This window comes from Cibotium barometz, chromosome 58, assembly GCF_041138505.1.
Source record: "Cibotium barometz isolate CiBa-2024 chromosome 58, ASM4113850v1, whole genome shotgun sequence".
NCBI classification, from domain to species: domain Eukaryota; kingdom Viridiplantae; phylum Streptophyta; class Polypodiopsida; order Cyatheales; family Cibotiaceae; genus Cibotium; species Cibotium barometz.
Window position 1 is genome coordinate 19,063,726 of NC_141103.1, and position 18,536 is coordinate 19,082,261.

Sequence of the window (18,536 nt, forward strand, 5' to 3'; positions counted from 1 at the left end):
GGAGTCCCTGCTCTTATTAAACCCTCGTATTTTGCAATAGACAAGGATTCAAGAATAGTATTATCAGTAAATGGCTCAAGAGTATCTTGGGGTAGAGTGTGACTAACCTCTTGAGTTGGTCATGGTGGAGACGGGTCGGTGGGTGCTGGCAAATCCTCAGGGGCGAGAGTGTTAGTGGGAAAATTGAAAGGTTGAGAAATAAGTCTAGAAAATATACAGTCGGCCTAAGATTTGTCAGTAGGAGGAGCACTTGGGTATGGATTAAGTAATTTACTTGCGACATTTGAATATACAAGGTAAGTTGGATTAGGTGATGAACTTGATGCTTCTTCCTGACCCTCTCAAGAACTAGGGGGTGGGTGGCTGGGTTTGTTGAGCTTCATAAATTCTTGTAGCTCAGTGATATCCTCTGGAGATATGTTAGGATATTCAAGATGTATTCTATCAAAATTATAAAGTACGGTAGTCAGCATGGCTTCTAGATGTTTGTGGATATTTTGATATAGTTTAAGAATGCCAAAAGGATGATATAGTGTAGACTCACAGAGATTTAAATGTTGGTGAGTATTATATACTTCTAACCACCCATGACTTATGATCCATTGGTAACTGCGAGCTAAAACCTTATAATTGGTCGGTGTATTAGGAATATCATCTGGAACAAACAGGTCTAATTTGTTGATACAGTTATCCAGGATGTCTGAGTTTTGTAGCACCCGACACCAACTACGAAGGTTGAGCACAATGGGGTGCAATGGATAGAAGGAAATATCCTTAGGATCAGTCAATACTAGGTCCCCCCCGAAAAATCCCCATGATTACAGTAGGGTTAGCATCACGCTCTGTATTTTGTTTAATAAGTGTTAATTCTCCTAGGCTCAAATCATCAGATAGATTGATATCATATTGTAGTAAAGAGAGTATTAGTGTAGACAAAAAGAGAATCTAAGTTTGAGGAGGGGCCCGAGGAGTTACTGGTGTGGGCGAACCTATCTCCGAGGATCGCTCAAGGAGTAGTCGTAACTCGTCAGTCGGCTCTTGTCTTTGGCTGTGTTCTTGGATCGCCAGCTGGCGCTCCAATTCTTGTATGCGAGAATCCTTGCTAGTGAGAAGATCTGATATGCTAGTTTCTCGCACCATTCTTGCGGCATCCAATTCTTCAAATCGTCTTGTTGTTGCCTCCTGTGCTCGTCTGGCCGCGCAGCTTCCATTCCTTGAGCCTCTGCAATCTTTTGAAGTCTTTTAGCGGCCAAGATTTGACTAGCTTGGAGCTGCTGTGTAATCTACAACATTGTCTCTTTGTGTGTATCCATCATCTTTTGCATTTCCAAGTTTTTGGTGTTGATGGTCTCATTTAGTGCTCATACTTTTTTTGCATTTTCTTTATTGCTTTGTTCTCTTCCTCATTGGAGTTGGAGGACTCTTTGTTCAGCATCCTTAAGGGTTGCCTTGTAGTTCTTATTCCTTAGCTTGGAAGGTATTATGGAACTCTGGAGTTGTTGAGCCTGGATGCTTGGTTGTTCCTTGTTATGTGCCACTTCTCTTTGAATCTGTTTCTTTGCCTGTTTCAGTTGCACTTTCAAGTCTGTATTTTCCTTGATTCTTTGTACCAAGGTTTGGTTGAGAACAAGATTATTATTTTCAAGTGTTTGGTATCTCACTTTCTGCTCTTTGCGACAGCCTTTAAGCTTTTTAGGATTACATCTCTGTGTGTTGCTTTTGCTCATGTTAGATGTTCTTGGAGTGTTTGAACCTGATTGGTTGCATCCTGGACATGCTTCCATAGCGTTGTATTTCTGTCATGAAGCATATGAGTTGTCAGAAATGGCTTCACCACACTCTCTACTCTTCTTCCCAAACAGAAGCACTTGTTTCCACTGCTCCTTCCAGTCCAGAGTGTGGCAACTATACGAGATTGTACTGGCCTTCCACATTCTCATGAAGGAATTTGTCATAATCCATGTTATGGAGGAAGGACGTATCTGGAATCCCCTTTGCATCATCCAAACATTGCCTCTTGCCGGGCTTGGTGTCTCTTCAATTCTTTGTCACTTTCCTATATCCAGTTTTTCTTCAGGGAGTCCTTCTTGGAGTGATGTGGCTTCTTTGTGGCTTTGGTGCTCTGCTAGTAATTTTTCCTGTTGAATCTCTTTATGCAGCTTAGCGGAAGAAGGTGTATCTGACATTGTTGAAAGGTTTTTGAAAATCAATTATGCCGGACTTGGAGGGGGGCTTTGATGATGTGTCTATGCTGACGTCTCCTGTGGAGGTGCTGATAAGCTGAAACTTGCTGCTTTCCGTTGCCCCAGTACTTTCTGGTAAGATGCTATCTCCTGGGCTAGCTCGGCATCTATTCTTTGTGTTTCCTCTGCAATGTCAGGTATTATTCCTCTCATCTTCCTTTCAGTTTTCTTCTTTCTTCCTTTCTTGAGCTCCTTCATGATTTCCTTTGTGTCCACCATCAATAAGGCTTGTCCTTCGTGCATTTCTTTAGAGGTAAGTGGTGGTGGTGCTATCTGTATTGCCAGTTGCATCCGTTCTTCCAGTTCTGGATGTGGAAGAGGCCATTGTGCTATATGATAAGTGGTGGTGGTGCTATCTGTATTGCGAGTTGCATCCGTTCTTCCAGTTCTGGATGTGGAAGAGGCCGTTGTGCTATATGATTCATCACCTTTGTCATCAAGTACAGGTTGCATTACCTTTGACTGGTGTGCCTTTAGATAATTCTCCATTTCTCTAGAGATGTAATATGCCCAGTAATCTTCTCTCTCTTCATGTACTTTGGCTATCCCTGTCTACTGGATTTACTTGTATTATGAGTGACATTGCTCTGCATGCCTTTTTTGTCACCTCATCCCTAAATGTTGTCATACTTAGCCTCATTGGAGTTGAACTTTTCTTCAGCATGGCATCCATAGGCATCTTTTCGTAATTATGAGAGTATATCTCAAGAGATGGTAACTGTAGGGCCTCATGTATCAAATCTTTAAGATTAAAACCTGTTCTGTGGTTTCATCTGCTTTAGTTACCTTTCCCCTCTTAGTGGCCTTGTCGTATGACTTGAGGTACTCCACACATAACTCTGTGTCAATGGTTTTGGGGAGACATTCTGCCATCCGCCCGAGGCCAACTTTCTCTAGTTTGTCCTTGACTTTTGCATCCTCCAAAATCTGCAAGCATTTAGGGCTATGGTATTGCAGAGCTATCTTTTGAGATAAGCACTGTGGACTTCCTTGCTTATGATGGAGCCATGGAATGCATGTGCAAACTGACCCAAGTAGCTCAATTTTGTTTCTTTGGCTTCCAGGGTTAGAGGTAGTTGAGGTCGACATCTATAAGAATGAGAAGAGGGTTAGTCTGATGACTGGTGAGAGCATGTGACATGCCTTAATGTTTTCTCTTCTTCTTCTTTTTTCTTTTTGAAGTGTATGTAAGGTTATATTTGATGCGAAGTGTGTTAGTGGTGTGAGCAAATAAGGAGGTATGAATTTCTAGGCGAGAAGGTGCACTTCATGGTAATGCAGGTTTATGTACCGTGAGATGACAGGGTACGAAACCCATGAGGTGGGTAAACACAGTGAAAGTGCAGGGTGTAAAGCCATGAGATGTTTTTCCACATGAGTTAGTCTAAAACCGTGAAAGTGCAAGCTTTCCGTGAGATGGGCTAAAACCATGAAATTTCCTAAAAACGTGAGACAGTCTAAACCCGTGAAATGGTATTTTCATGAAAGTGCAGGGTCTAAAATCGTGTGAAATAATTTTTCATGATAGTGCAGGGTCTAAAACCGTGAAAGTGCAGGGTTCAATCACATGAAACTATTTGTGCTTATACCCTATTTAAGAGTTAATTGGTGAGTGTAAATTATGAAGTGGTAGGTCAAGGGAACAAAAGACTCGTATATGCTACAAATAGTTTTTGTGAAAATATAGTATTGTGAGAGTGCATGCAGGGTGTGATTTACCAATGTGATTGGCGGGGTTTTGTGAAATGATGAGAATGTAGGTTTTTTGCAGATACAGGTAGTAATCAAACACACCTATGTAATTAAATAAACTCTTGTGTTTGTGTGAATTTTTGATCATGCAATTACAATTATGATCAAGAAGAAAAGAGCTGAAGAAACAGAAAGAGAACGAGGTACAAGCTCCCACCTCAACCCGGATATGTCGATTTCGCAGGGACTGATGATCAGACGGGAATCGAAAGCATGGAGATGCAAGCTCGTGGAGGATCGCACACACATGATGGAGAATGACGAACGTAGAATGAACAAAAAGGAAAATAAATTTGATTTTATGACGCCGTTATCAAACTGGGCGGCTGCCTTAATGAAGTATGCCACGTGGCCTCCCATGATTGGTCGAAGAAAAAGTGACCGTTTCATGGCGTGAACCATTGAGGACCGGTTCATGGCGTAAACTGTTTGGACTATTTCACGACGTGAACTATTTTGAACCAGTTCACGACAGAAACCATTTTAATATGCCCATAAAGCTACCGTTGGCTTATGTTCCCAATCCGTTCGACTTGCTTCTAATATTTTTGTTAAGATAGTACATAAAATCGTGTTTGTACTCTCCGCTTGACCATTAGCCTATGGATAATAAGGCGATGACTTCCGGTGGACTATAAGGAATCTAGCAAATAAGTGATCAATCACCTCATTAATGAAGTGTGAATAGCGATCACTGCCTAATTCTAATGGGCAGCTGAATCTCGAAATAAATTTTTCATATAAGAATTTAACTGTTGTTCGTGCATCAGCTCGCTTAGAGGCTCTGGCCTCTGCCCATTTCGTGAAATAGTCTGTGGCCACGATCACATATCAGGCTTGTGATGATGGATGCGCAACTGGACTAATAGGTCTAACAAAATCCATTCTCCATTTCTCAAAAGGTCGTCTTACAATAATAGGGGTAAGTGGCATCCTGTCCCTTTGTTGTGGAATAGCAAATCGTTGACACTCTTCGCACCTTTTAACAAACTCTATGGCATCCCCGAACAACATAGGCCACCATAGTCCTTTTTGAAGCACCTTGCGAGCTGTAATTTCGCCAAAGAAATTTCCTCCAGCTATCCCGGAGTGTGCTTCATCCAATATTGTGACGAATTCATGTTCCTGCATACATATCCTTAAGACCAATATCGTCCTTACCTAGTTTGTATAGTTCTCCAGCAATTAATTGATAAGGTGCAGCCAACTTAACAAGCCAATGCATTTTATCTTTGTTCGAGGATCGTTCTTGCAAAAAACCATAAGCTAGATAATCTGATATTTCTTCGCTCCATTTGAAAACCATGTCTAGTTTGAACAAACAAGCATCAGGGAGGTCATCAACACCGATTGCCGGCTTCCCATTTGGAATTTTTGACATATGATCAGCCAACACATGCTGTATTTTCTTTCTTACCATGACCGTGAAGTCAAATTCCAATAGTAATAACAACCAGCGTGTGATTCTTTCCGTGGTGCAAGGCTTATTCACCAAGTATAATAAATCCCGATGATCCACGAAGAATACAAATTTTTTGGCTAATAGGTAATGTCGATACTTCTTAACAGCATAAACCATGGCCAACCCTTCTCGTTCTATGGTGGTGGTATAATTCACCTCTACATCATTCAATTGGCAACTAGAGAAACAGACTGGGTAGTCTCACCAGGCTGTGCCAATATGCATCCAATAGCAAAGTTCAATGCATCGATGTGCACATGAAATATAAGATCCCAATTAGGTGGTCTCAGAATTGGCGCACTAGTGGTGGCCAGTGCTTGCTTCAATCTATCATATGCTTCCTAGCATTCTTCAGTCCATTCAAAGACAATGAGTAGCTTATATATAATGGTCTAGCAATTTCAGCATAAAATATTATGAAGCGGCGATAATTAGTGGGTTGGGTGTGGGGGCAATTATAAGATCAACCTGACTTTGGTGTCATCAGTGGATATACTGTTCTTAGAGATAATGTGTCCCAATATCACACCGTGTTTGACCCAAAATTGGCACTTCAAAGGGTTTAAGGATATACGATACAATCGACATCGCTCAAACACTTTTCTCAAGCAAGCCAAATGGTATGTCCACATCGAGAGTGTGCACATAGATCATCAATGAATACCTTCAACCACTTTTGCAACAAGTAGTCCTGAAGAAGGCTGTGCACATTAATCATTGGAATGTTGTTGGGGCATTGGTGAGACTGAAAGTCATGACTTTGTGAGAGCAAACGTCCCCCTGAAGGCTATCTTATGCTGGTCTTTGAGCGCTATAGACACCTAATTGTAGCCTGAAATCCCATCTAAGAAGCTGTAAGCTTCTTCACCAGCTACTCTCTCCAAAACGCGTTCCGTATAAGGCAATGGGTAATGGTCCTTCCTAGTAGCTTTGTTGACCTTTTTGAAATCAAGACAAACCCTAAGTTTCTCATTCTTCTTTGGCACTATTATGAACCAATCTGTATCTTCTTTCTCGAACAGATAAAATTTGCAGCAATGAGTTTATCAATTTTCACCTTTACAATTGTGCATATTTATGATTCATCTGGTATGGTTTTTGCTTGGTTGGTCTTGATCCGTCCATGATTGGGATCGTATGGTGCACCACTTAAGGTGGTACACCCTTCATTCCTTTGTAATTCTAGGTGAGACAATCCTTAAACTCTTTAAGGAGAGCAACAAGCTCCTTTTCTTCAGCCGGAGTCAAGTCCTTAGCGATATAAATAGTTTTGGTTCCCCCTTGGTTCTGCACAATATCAATTTCCTTGATTTCACTCTTTTTGCCGTCAATCAGACCACCTTTCATTCGCCAATTGTGTATGATTTGAAATGGTTTGGTACTGAAAGTAGGTCTGTTTTATCCTCATCCTCACTTTTTATTTTAGCCATCACCTTCTTAGCCTCTCGCTCGGCTTTTGCCAAAGCTTTGTTTCGTTTTCGGCACCTAGCTTTCGTAAGCTTAGGTATTTCCAGCTCTCAAAGGATGACTTCCTCCCCTATGTTTTCCTTCAAGGAATATCTTGCTCAATTCCTCACCCCAATTCTTAGAAAGCTCGTCGTGTACCTTAGTAGCTCTTCAAAGTATCTCAGCCACCACTGGGCATTCATGGGTTTTTTTCATAGCAGGGCATTTCATCGAAGTGATATATCATTTTTTCTTTTGCCATCTTCTAAGGTGTTGGGCACTGGTACAGCCTTGTGATCCGGTCCCTTCTATGCTAGTAACTTCCTCCTCTGATTCCTCTTCAATAGGTTGCTAATTGACCATACAGACAGAGGTAGTGGGAACAGTTCTAGATTTCACATATTGGGTTCCTCGGGGTTGTGTCACATCTATGGTGACACATGCGTCTAGTTTTCATTGAAATCTGGAGGAGGAAGTGACGCATACATTTTTGCTTTCTCTTTCTCTTTGAAAATTTCCATTGTGGTGGGCTGGCATATTTGTACGGATGTGGTTTGCTCGGTTGTGACTGAATCATTACCAAATAGTTGTCCTTCCATGGGGTGTGCTTTCCATGTTCGCAGATCTATCTTTAGAATTTGCAAGTCCCTTTGAACATATACATGGTCTAATGCCCAATCGTGCACCAATTTGGATTCCCTCATGAAGGGTCTCCCCCAATATTATATCATATGAGTCTGGTTGGCATAGAAAGTCCATTACCACAAATGTATGATGGTAGCAAAATGTAAAGAGTTTGAGTCACGCATTCTCTAAAAGCCCAATGGGTCCTGAAGATGTTCCGTCTGCCATTTTAATGATAAGATCTGCTCTTTTCAAATCGGTTTTTCCCTAATTTTCCCAACATCATTTTGTGATGATGTTGACTCCCGCCCCACCATCCAGGATAGCCAGTGCTTGGTATCCGTTATGATGAATCGGGATTGTAGCATTAGTGTCGTCACTTTTGTAATAATGCCCCAATTGATTAACCGGTATTTTGACAACTCTGGGCATTCTTTCCCTTGCGTTTTTTAATGTTCTTTCTGCTAGAGGTGACTGAACCTCCTCTACAATGTTGGCTGCCCTCTACCCATTCTTTTATGTCTGCCCACAATGTTGGTGAACTACGTAACAGTTGTCCCAATGGCATTTGCACGGAAGTGGACACAGTACAATTGCGAGACTGCCTATGTCTGTGGGCTCTTTGGCAAATGAGGGCTCCTTCCATGTGTGCGTTTCATATCCATCCCTAGGGAATGAACAAATGGACTCATCCTGCGCAACCTCCTCAAACATTCTTGACATCATGTTTCATTGAGATCTCTCTTTCGAATCTTCTGGAATTGGAATGGGTATGTCCAATTCTCTTTCCCTTGTCGGTTCATTTCTTGGATACATTGTATCCGTGGCTTGATTGGCCCGTAATTTGGCTTCGTGAAGTCGTTGACACTCCTCTACTAGGGCTCTAGCTTCTTCAAGCTTCCTTATCTCTTCTTCAGCATTTGGGTATTCGCCAACTCCTTTAGGGGATGGATGGTCTTTCCCCTTGCGCTTCCTGGTGAGGTTCATTTGGTTTGAGCGCTTGATCCCTCTCTTCTCTTGATTGAGTGGATCCGGTGTTGATCGTATCGTCTTAAGATCCCTCTTGAATTGTGACTCTGGTGTCACCTTTACCCACTTTTTTCACCCTCCTTCTCTCCTGCCAGTTCTAGAAGTGGTTGCATCTGTTGGGTTCTTCCCTTTGTCCCCTAGTTGGGCTTGGGCTCGCGTTAGGACATTCAGTGGCATGATGTATCTAGTTTGCACACTTATGGTCTGGACGGTGGCTTGGTTAGAAGTGGAAGAAGGAGAACCACTTGCGCGGTATATGGACAATCTTTGATCAAATGATCAATCCCACATTTAGTATAAGTGAGTATTGGCATGTCAGTATAGGTGGTGCTGTCAATTGTTGAGGTTGATGTGTATGACATTGTAGTGGCCCTCTCCTCATATTTGCATTTATGTCTTTACCTTTCCACTATATCGTGGCTTGAAACACAGGTACTCATATTTGCATTTATGTCTTTACCTTTCCACTATATCGTGGCTTGAAACACAGGTACTCGCGTGTTATTATGCAAGACATAAAACTCTGGTGCAATCTCCATAGCTTCCTCATAGTAATCACCACTGATTTCTACTTCATGCATCATATCCAAATCCTGTGATGGCTCCTCAATCAATACTTGGTTGATTTTAGCATGTGGTGGTTGTGGTGGTAGAATAGGTGGCAGCAATAGAGGTGATTTCTATTCACGCACCATATCCATATCCTTACATGGCTCCTCAATCAATACTTGGTTGATTTTAGCCTGTGGTTGTGGTAGTAGAATAGGTGGAGGCGGCAGAGGTGAAGTGTCCTGTATTCGAAACATCCCCCTAGGTAAATAGGAAGGGTTTGACTATCCTATAGCAGTGATTTGCATGGGTGGTGCTGGTAAGGCCAGTGGTGCTCTAGGTGCCGACAGCTGTGTTACGGTTTGGAACCTTGGATACCTACACATGGAGGTGTCATGATTCTCTAATTTTACACAATACGCACAATAGAGTAATGGTCTTGCTCATAACTGTGGGCATTCAGTGGTAGTGTGATTCAATTTGCACATAGAACACCACACCAAATCTGTATGAGAGTAAAGATGGGTATGCCCATGCCCAGATGTTTCTCTTCCATCCTTCACCTTCAATTTTTCTAGTATGGCATTATTGAGTTCATCCACAGTCATGTTCCCAACTTACTTGCTCTGAGTTCTAATCTCTTGGTGACTCAAAACTCGTGAAGTCGTTGCTGTCGAAGATATTTTGACATCTTCTGTTTATGGCAATTCCAACATATTATCTTCATATTCAATTTCTAGCTTACAACATGCATCTAGAGTAGCCGATCAGGCTAATACTAGATAATCATGCATTTTGTGGTCTTGGAATCCTCTCCGGAAGCATGGAAATAACTGATCATCAGTTAGCCTCTCTCGCAGTTTGCATCTTGAATTCAAGTGCTTTAGTCATCGGGACACATAGTCGCGCATTGACTCAATTTCTTTATGTTTGATGTTATGTAGCTGTGCCAAAGGACTCCATCTATCGCTCGCCACTTCTCGAAAAGCTTGGCACAAACACATTCTTGATCTACGTGAAATTGATCTTATCTTTTGGCTTGAGGGTTTGGAACCATTGATGAGCTTTTCGTTCTAGAGTCAATGAGAAAGCATGAATCATGGTGGTTACCTCACTTACTGGCCCTGCAGGTTTGGGAGATGGCTTCCCTCTATGGTTAGGGTTTGCAATATACATAAGGGTTTGCTCCTGTGTGTGTGTCTCCTCTCCCTCTACTTGTTTTTCAACATGGTATTAGAGCCTGGTGCTCTCTATTAGGGTTTATGTGTGAGTGAGAGAAGAGGGAGAAAAAGCTGTGAAGCTTGCCATTGATGATGTGAAGCTTGGAGCACACCGATTTCTATCAGATCTGAGAGCTTGGCCTATCGGGTAAGGTCTACTAAACACCCTTGAGCGGATTGCAGGTGATTCAAGCATAAACAAAGCAAATTAGGGTTGCCCAAAGCAAAGGGAAATTTTGGTTTTTTGCAAAGCTTTCTATTGGAGCTTGGAAGCGGTGATGTATGGTGAAATAGATGCAAATCTGGCAAAGAAACATGTATGTGACAAGGAGGAATGTATTGGCAACTCATGTTCAAGCCCTACAACTGATTTTGGAGCAAATATGATGCATATAAGTGATTGAAAATCACTGGTTTTGAAGCCCTCACAAAATAGAGAAATAGAGGTCAACCTTTAATGAAATTAGAGCAAGTTTTTGGCAAAAATCATACCATTGATGGGTTGTACACTTGCATAGGAGTGTTGGGCATCTAAATGCAACCTCAATTATCATTATAATCAATCCAAACTCCCTCAGGAACAGGCAGCGCAGCTTGGTATGCAGAAACAGAGTATTTTTTTATCTATTTGCTAAGTGGAGGCCCCAGTTCTCCCAAAATTGCCTTAGAAATTGGTTGATACATACACCTGAGAAGGAGGCTACATGATTTGTTGGAGCAATTATGCCTTATGGAGCTGGAAATGAGCTGATTAAACAGGCTGTCTACTATGTGTAGTGAAACAGAGTGTGATTAATCGACTAATTACTCTCTCATCTTAAACAATTGGTCTAATTCCTTTTACATGGAGTTAGTGGACATCATTGCCAAGCTAATGAATGCCTGGTCTCTCAATTTGGACAAGGATTGAAGAAATTAGAGCCATTTTACTACTGGTTTTACTGGTTTTTCTCAAAACAGAGAAGGGGGTGTGATAAAATTGGTATGTATGCATCTTGGATGGTGTTGATATGCAACATTGAGGTTTTTTAGGTGTCAATGCAAGTTATCCACACTTGATTGAACCACTACATTGCAATTTGGAGCCTTAGAAAGCACATCAAAGTAGGGTATCTTGGACTGCATAAACCAGCTCATTTTGGATGCATATAGGTTGATTTTCTACATCAAAATTGAAGTTTGTTGAGTACTTTGGAGTATCTCAAACACTCATTAGAGTGTGGTTGAGCTGAGGAAGGCTCGTTTACAGATTTGGAATTGTGCGGAACGTGCATTTCATTGAGCAAATATGTCGGATACGAAGAACTTCCAGGCATGGAAGTACAGGATTAAAAGTTTTATGAAGGGAAAAGGTTTTTGGACTCTCATTACAGGTGCTGAGCCAGAGCCGGAACTACCCTGACAACCTACACAGCAATAGGTTATAGGATCAGAAAGAGCATACAAAGTTTTGCATTATCTATCTATATGTATTTCGGATGCTATACTCATACATATACATGATGCGAGAATCCCAAAGATGCATGGGATACGTTGGTAAAGCTGTTTGATACAGACACTAGTGCTTGCAAGTCTCAGTTTGCGAGACAACAGATTCAATGTGAAACGGAATAGAAGGAGCATCCATGATTATGTACAAGAGATAAAGAAGTATGCAGATGCATTGGCAACAATCAATGCCCCCATGCCTGATGATGATTTGGTAGACATTACCTTGCATGGTCTTGGCAAGGAGTATAAATCTTTTGATACATCCATCTCGGTTCCGAGTACAGGTTTACCATATTTTGATGAGTTGGTTTCACTCTTGCTTGTTGAGGAAATTAAACTCAGTGACTCCTTTCATGATGCATCTACTAGCCATGATGATAATGGCAGAAATCAGGCTTTCTATTCACAAAGAGGATCTAGAGGCAGGGGGAGATTTGCATCACGTGGCCATGGTAATGGTCGTGGATGGCAGGATAGGTCACCACAACAGAATTTTCAGCCTTCATATGGTGCTAGAGGTGGTCGTGGATATACACCTCAGAGAGGCAGAGGCAATCCTCGAGGTAGAGGACCTTGGCAAGGTCAACAAACATCTATGCAAGATGTGGAATGCCATTACTGTGGAAAATTTGGTCATATGGCACGTGATTGTTTCCGCAAACAAAATGATTTGAGAGGGGGTAGAGCACAACATGGTGGACATTATGCACAACATGGTGGTGGAAATTATGCATTAAGCAGTAATGATGGCAATGCAAATCACTTGTTTGCCATGAAACATGTTGTGGGATCTATGATGACAAATGCTGAAAATGATGACACTTGGTATATGGACTCTGGAGCATCATACCATATGACTTGTCATGGTGAATGGTTCGAGCATATGAAGCCTATGGATGTGAAAGGCTATGTGGAAACAGGAGATGATACCCAACATGCCATAACACATGTTGGAAGTGTACCATTGGTTATGCACAATGGTGAAACAAAGTCTATGTCAGATGTCTTGTATGTGCCTTCTATTACAAAAAGTTTGGCCTCAGTTGGTCAAATGGTGGAACAGGGATTACAGGTTTGTTTTAACGAGCATGGTTGCTTCATTGAGGATTTCAAAAATGGATGTAGAGTCATTGCCAAAGGCAAGAAAGAAGGCAGGTTATTTAAGCTCGATGGGATTCCTGAGTTGAAATCAGCCATGTTCTCTAAAAGCCGAAATGTGGTATAGGACATTGACATGTGGCATAAAAGGATTGGACATGTGAATATACAAAGATTAAAGAACATGCAAGCAAGAAGCATTGTTAGTGGGCTGTCTAGATTCAAGTATGATGGGAATATGCATGTTTGTGAAGCCTGTCAGTTTGGAAAGCAGGCGAGGTTGCGGTTTCCTAGAGAAGGCAACATGAGTAGCAAGCCACTTGAGATAGTACATAGCGATGTATGGGGTCCTACACAAAACCCATCCATTAAAGGCAGTTTATATTATGTGTTGAGTGGGCAGCTTGACATGAAAGATTTGGGTGAATTAAGATACTTTCTTGGAATTGAAGTGATCAAAGACCATGCAGGTACATGATTAGTGCAACGCCAATATGCATTGTATATGTTGGCAAAATATGGCATGATAGGGTGTAAGCCAATGAATACACCTTTGGAACAGAATGTGAAGTTGCGGGCTGATTTTGGTGAGGAGTTGGATGATCCATCTATGTACAAAAAGATGGTTGGTAGTCTCATTTACATGACTATCACACGCCCGGATTTGAGTTATGCTGTGGGGCTAGTAAGCCAATTTATGTAGAGCCCCAGAAAACCTCATTTGGATGCAGTGAGACGGATTATGCGATATGTAAAGACCACTGCACATTATGGTCTTCTTTATGAGAATGGTAAAGGCTTGGATATACATGGGTACACAGATGCAGATTGGGCAGGTAGCTCATATGACAGGAGGTCTACTAGTGGTTATGCCTTTACACTTGGAAGTGCCGTGGTGAGTTGGAGTAGCAAGAAGCAACCTACTATTGCTTTATCCAGTACAGAGGCTGAATACAGGAGTGCAGCCATTGCTATATGTGAGGGAATATGGTTAAAGAATCTCTTGGCTGATTTGGGTGAGCCTATTGACGGCAAGGTTGTCATTCATTGTGACAACATGAGCAGTATACAGTTGACCAAGAATCTAGTGTTTCATGCATGGACCAAACACATAGAGGTCCATTATCACTTTGTCAGAGAGAAGGTGCTGGGTGGAACCGTGGATCTACAGTGTGGATCTACAGTATGCGAAGACTGAAGAGCAGGTGGCTGACATCTTTACAAAGCCACTTAGCAGGGAGAAGTTTGAGTACTTCCGTACTATGTTGGGAGTACATGGGATGAGCTTGAGGGGGAGTGTTGAGAGCTTTGATAGCCCAAGCTCATCTACATCTTCATCTATTGGCAGTACATCATGAGCTTGAGAGGGGCTGTTGAGATTCAAGCTCAATGTCAGTGTGTGTGCCAGTTGTGTTATGTGCTGGCATGTTAGGTAGCAGCATGTGTGAGACATAAATGACTGCGTCCAGTTGGTCATAGTGAGTGGACATTAGCTAGGGTTAGATGTGTGTGGACACAACTCATAGTGGGTCTTGTGTATTATGGATTATGGCTTTATGCATTGTGTGAGAAGGGAGATGGCTTCCCTCTATTGTTAGGGTTTGCAATATACATTAGGGTTTGCTCCTGTGTGTGTGCCTCCTCTCCCTCTACCTGTTTTTCAACATTTCTTGGTGTAGAAGTGATCTTCTACTTCACCCGTTTCCCTCGGTAGATTATCCCCTTCGTCCTGGGTTACGAACCCTTCCTCCGCTCTTGGCTCTTCATTAATGGGATCTAAGTTTGGAATTTCTCCCTCACTCCTGCCCATGACCATTTTTGGCTCTTTGCCACGTGATTGAAATAGGTTCACATTTCCTATCTCCTTTTGTTGAGCGCTAGCCCTTCGAGAATTTAGCTCTTGTTTCCTTAAGCTCAATTCTCACAGGAGGCTGTCGTTCTACTTCAATCCTTTTCAGATCTAATTTTATTTCCTCTGAGGTTAGGAAGAATACTTGACCTGTCCTAGTTGTGCTTTCCAAGTCTCTTCTCATTCTGGGGGTGCCAGTGTTAGATAGCCTAGAATTTGAAAGTTGGATTGGTAATTCTTGCCTTGGACCAAGTCCAGCACTGGTTGATGGACTCATTCCTGCAGATTGCGCTTCCTTATCATTGTTGGTTTGGACACCAAAAATCCCTGAGATATATCAATGATACCACTAGATCTGGTAGGGAAGGGTGGTTTCTCCTCTTCCCCAAACCCAGAGAATCGTAGCCCTTCTTCCATGGATTCTTCACTACTTGTCTTGATGGTGGTTAGATTCCTCAAGATACTCAATTGAGTGCTCACTGAGTGGCCTGAACCAACACTCTTTTGATAGGAAGATCCTGGGTGATTTGATGCACTATCATCGGGAGTGAGGTCATCTCCAATGAGCTTTCTAGACCTCAAGTGCATGTGAATATGATTTGAAAAGATAATTTGCTATCCTAATTGAATTTTTGTAAGATACTATCAATTTGTTTTCTGAGACCGTGAGAATGCAGATAACAGTTCATAGCGTGAGAAGTCAGAGAATCATTCACGTCGTGAAATGGTAAACTGTTCACGCTGTGAACTAATTTTTGTACTTTCACGTTTTCTAATATTTACTTCAGACCAGAAATCAACGTTACCTTGTTCTAATTTTACTAGTCTCAAGCACTTCCCTAACCTTAATCTAACAATACCAGGGTCGTGAACTAGATCTTGTTAAGTCATGAAACTACAGAAACAGTTCACGTCGTGAAATGGAAACCATTCATGCAGTGAGTTCCTATGTAGTTCATGCCGTGAAATGTAAATTGTTCACGTCGTGAACTATTTAATGTTTCAGTTGTGTGAAGCATTTTTTGTTATTTCACGGATTACAATTTTGTCAAACCCGTGGTGTCAGAGATGTCAGGATTAGATAATCAATTTTTAGCAAGGTAAGCCCGTGAATTACGGCACTAATTTTTGGCAATGATTTCGGGAGCGTTTCACACCGTGAGATTGTATAGGAAGTAGTTCACGTCGTGAAATGTTTTCCTGCAGTTTCACGTGGACAATTCTCGCATCAACAGAAAGGAGTTTAGGTGTAAATTACCTATCCAAATGCTTCCAAAATTATTGTGTGAGGCATAAAGAATGTAATATGAGTTCAAATTACAACCAATGGCTCCTTATTTTAATACTTTTTATGGATTTTTTCAAAGAAAGAAAAACGAAGTATCACCTTGCTCGTTCATGTTCACAATTTTGGTGATACAAACATCAAAATTGAAAGGAAAAAACAATGGAGCTTTCCTCTAAGGTCACTCTAATACGTACCCACACAACAAAAACAATTGATTTCTCACAAACTTTCACTTTCACTCAAACCTTATCCATTCATTCCATACACAATGCACTACTAGAATGCAAAGGCAATGATGAAACGTATGTAATGGGAGCTGAAACTCAAAGAGAATGGAAGAAACAAAGGTGTTTCCCTGGCAATGGTGCCAAAAATGCTATGGGCTACCATATCTCCAAGAAGGAACTCAATGCATTCACCTTTGTAGGAAGCAATAAAACACAATTGTCGTAGGGCACTTACCAATGCTTCGAGCTCGTGTCTCTTGAGGTGTCTAAGCTCACTTGAGAAGCTCAAAACCTCCAAGCTCCACCTCCACATTGTCACCGTAGAGTTGCTCACACTAACACACAAGGAAATAACTCTCTCTCACTCCTCCACACAAGCATACAAGCATACAAGTATATAGAAGGCATATGTGCTAGAGTGCTCTCTCTCAAGACAAGCATACAAGTATATAGAAGGCATATGTGCTAGAGTGCTAGAGTGCTCTCTCTCAAGACAAAAGCAAGAACTCTCATAGCACAAAGGGGGATTGTGTCCATTCATTATGAGAAAATGCCTTATATACAATTGGCCCTTATTCACACTTGGGTGTCCAAAACTTGGGCGTCCAAAACTTATTCACACTTGGGTGTCCAAAACTTACTTGACTAAGGCCTTGGGTGGCCAATATCTCATAATGTACAACTTTTATAGTGCCTTTGCATGACACTTATTAATGTCCTCAAATGGAGGAGCATATTTGTTAATCCAAAATGGGATTAACATGCACCTTAGACCTAAAACTGAAATTTGTACATCTTTCATCATTTTGAGTGGTTGGGAATCAAGTTTTCAATTTGATGGTGGTATGTCTCACTATTATTATTTGTGATGAGATTTACTCCCAAGTCTCCATCCAAGATAGTTAAGATGCTTGGAAAGTTTTTATACTCCATTGCTAAGGTTGAATTAGAAGAGTAACTCTCTCATTGTCACTCTCCATTACTAAGGTTGAATTAGAAGAGTCACTCTCTCATAGATTTGCTTTACCTTTCTTAATGCCATTCACTTCTAATTAGAAGAAGACATCACTTCCACTTCTTTATTTATTGCCATTTCTTAGCTTTGATTACCCTCCATGACATCCACTTCTAACTAGAAGTGATGTCTTCTAAGATATCACTTCCACTTCTTTATTTATTGCCATTTCTTAGCTTTTACTACCCTGCATGACATCCACTTCTAATTAGAAGAAATCATTTCCACTTCTTTATTTATTTCCATTTTGTAGCTTTGATTACCACATATGACATCAAATTCCAATTCTCCCCATAGCAAGACATCACATCCACTTCTCTATTTATTGACATTCCATATCATTTCATCAATTGCTTTAGTAGTAGCAACCACCACAAATCAAGACTATTCCAAAGTAATATCTCAAATGAGATATCTATTGGTGAGCTAATCAATGATTAGAGAACTCCTAGGTCTTGTGATGTGTAGGTTTATACGACGGGGAAGGGTAAACTGCCTTGTTGCATCTATGAAAAAACTTTCAATTTATTGTGTTAGTGCCCTCCCTCCCTCTCCTATTCCAAGAGTATTTCCCGGCTTCATTTAGATAATCTTGTCCCATTGTTTCTAATTAAAATATCTTGAGGATTAAGGTATGCTTATCCACTTGTCCCATTGTTTCTTATTCAAACATCTAGAGGATTCAAGTATGCTTTTCCACTTGTCGCATTGTTTCTTATTCAAACATCTAGAGGATTCACGAATGCTTTTCCACTTGTGTCACATTGTTTCTTATTCAAACATCTTGAGGATTAGGGTATGCTTCTCTACTTGTATCTAAGATTGTTCTCCTTTGAACCTTCTAATCGGGTGTCGATTACACATCTGTATTTTCTTTCTACTTTGTGTTGTTATAGGGTAAGCAACAACTTATTATGTCCTCTGATTTGATGTGTAGTTGACAACATAAGGTTTTCACCCATGTAAAGATTGAAGACTTGAGGGTGTTGTGACTTATCACTTTAGGTAAGAGGCCAATGGGAGTTCTTGAATTTTTCTTTAGATTTGTTCCCTTTTTCCCTTAGTTATAGCTCTTCTACCTTGGCCTTACCTTTATTGTTGTGTTTAGGTATCCGTATATCTGGTTTGGCATAGCTATAGCTCTTTTACCTTAGCCTTACCTTTATTGTTTTGTTTAGGTATCTATATCAGGTTTGTCATAGTCTGTTGGTGTATTCCCTTTGAGCATGATGATGATTTTTTG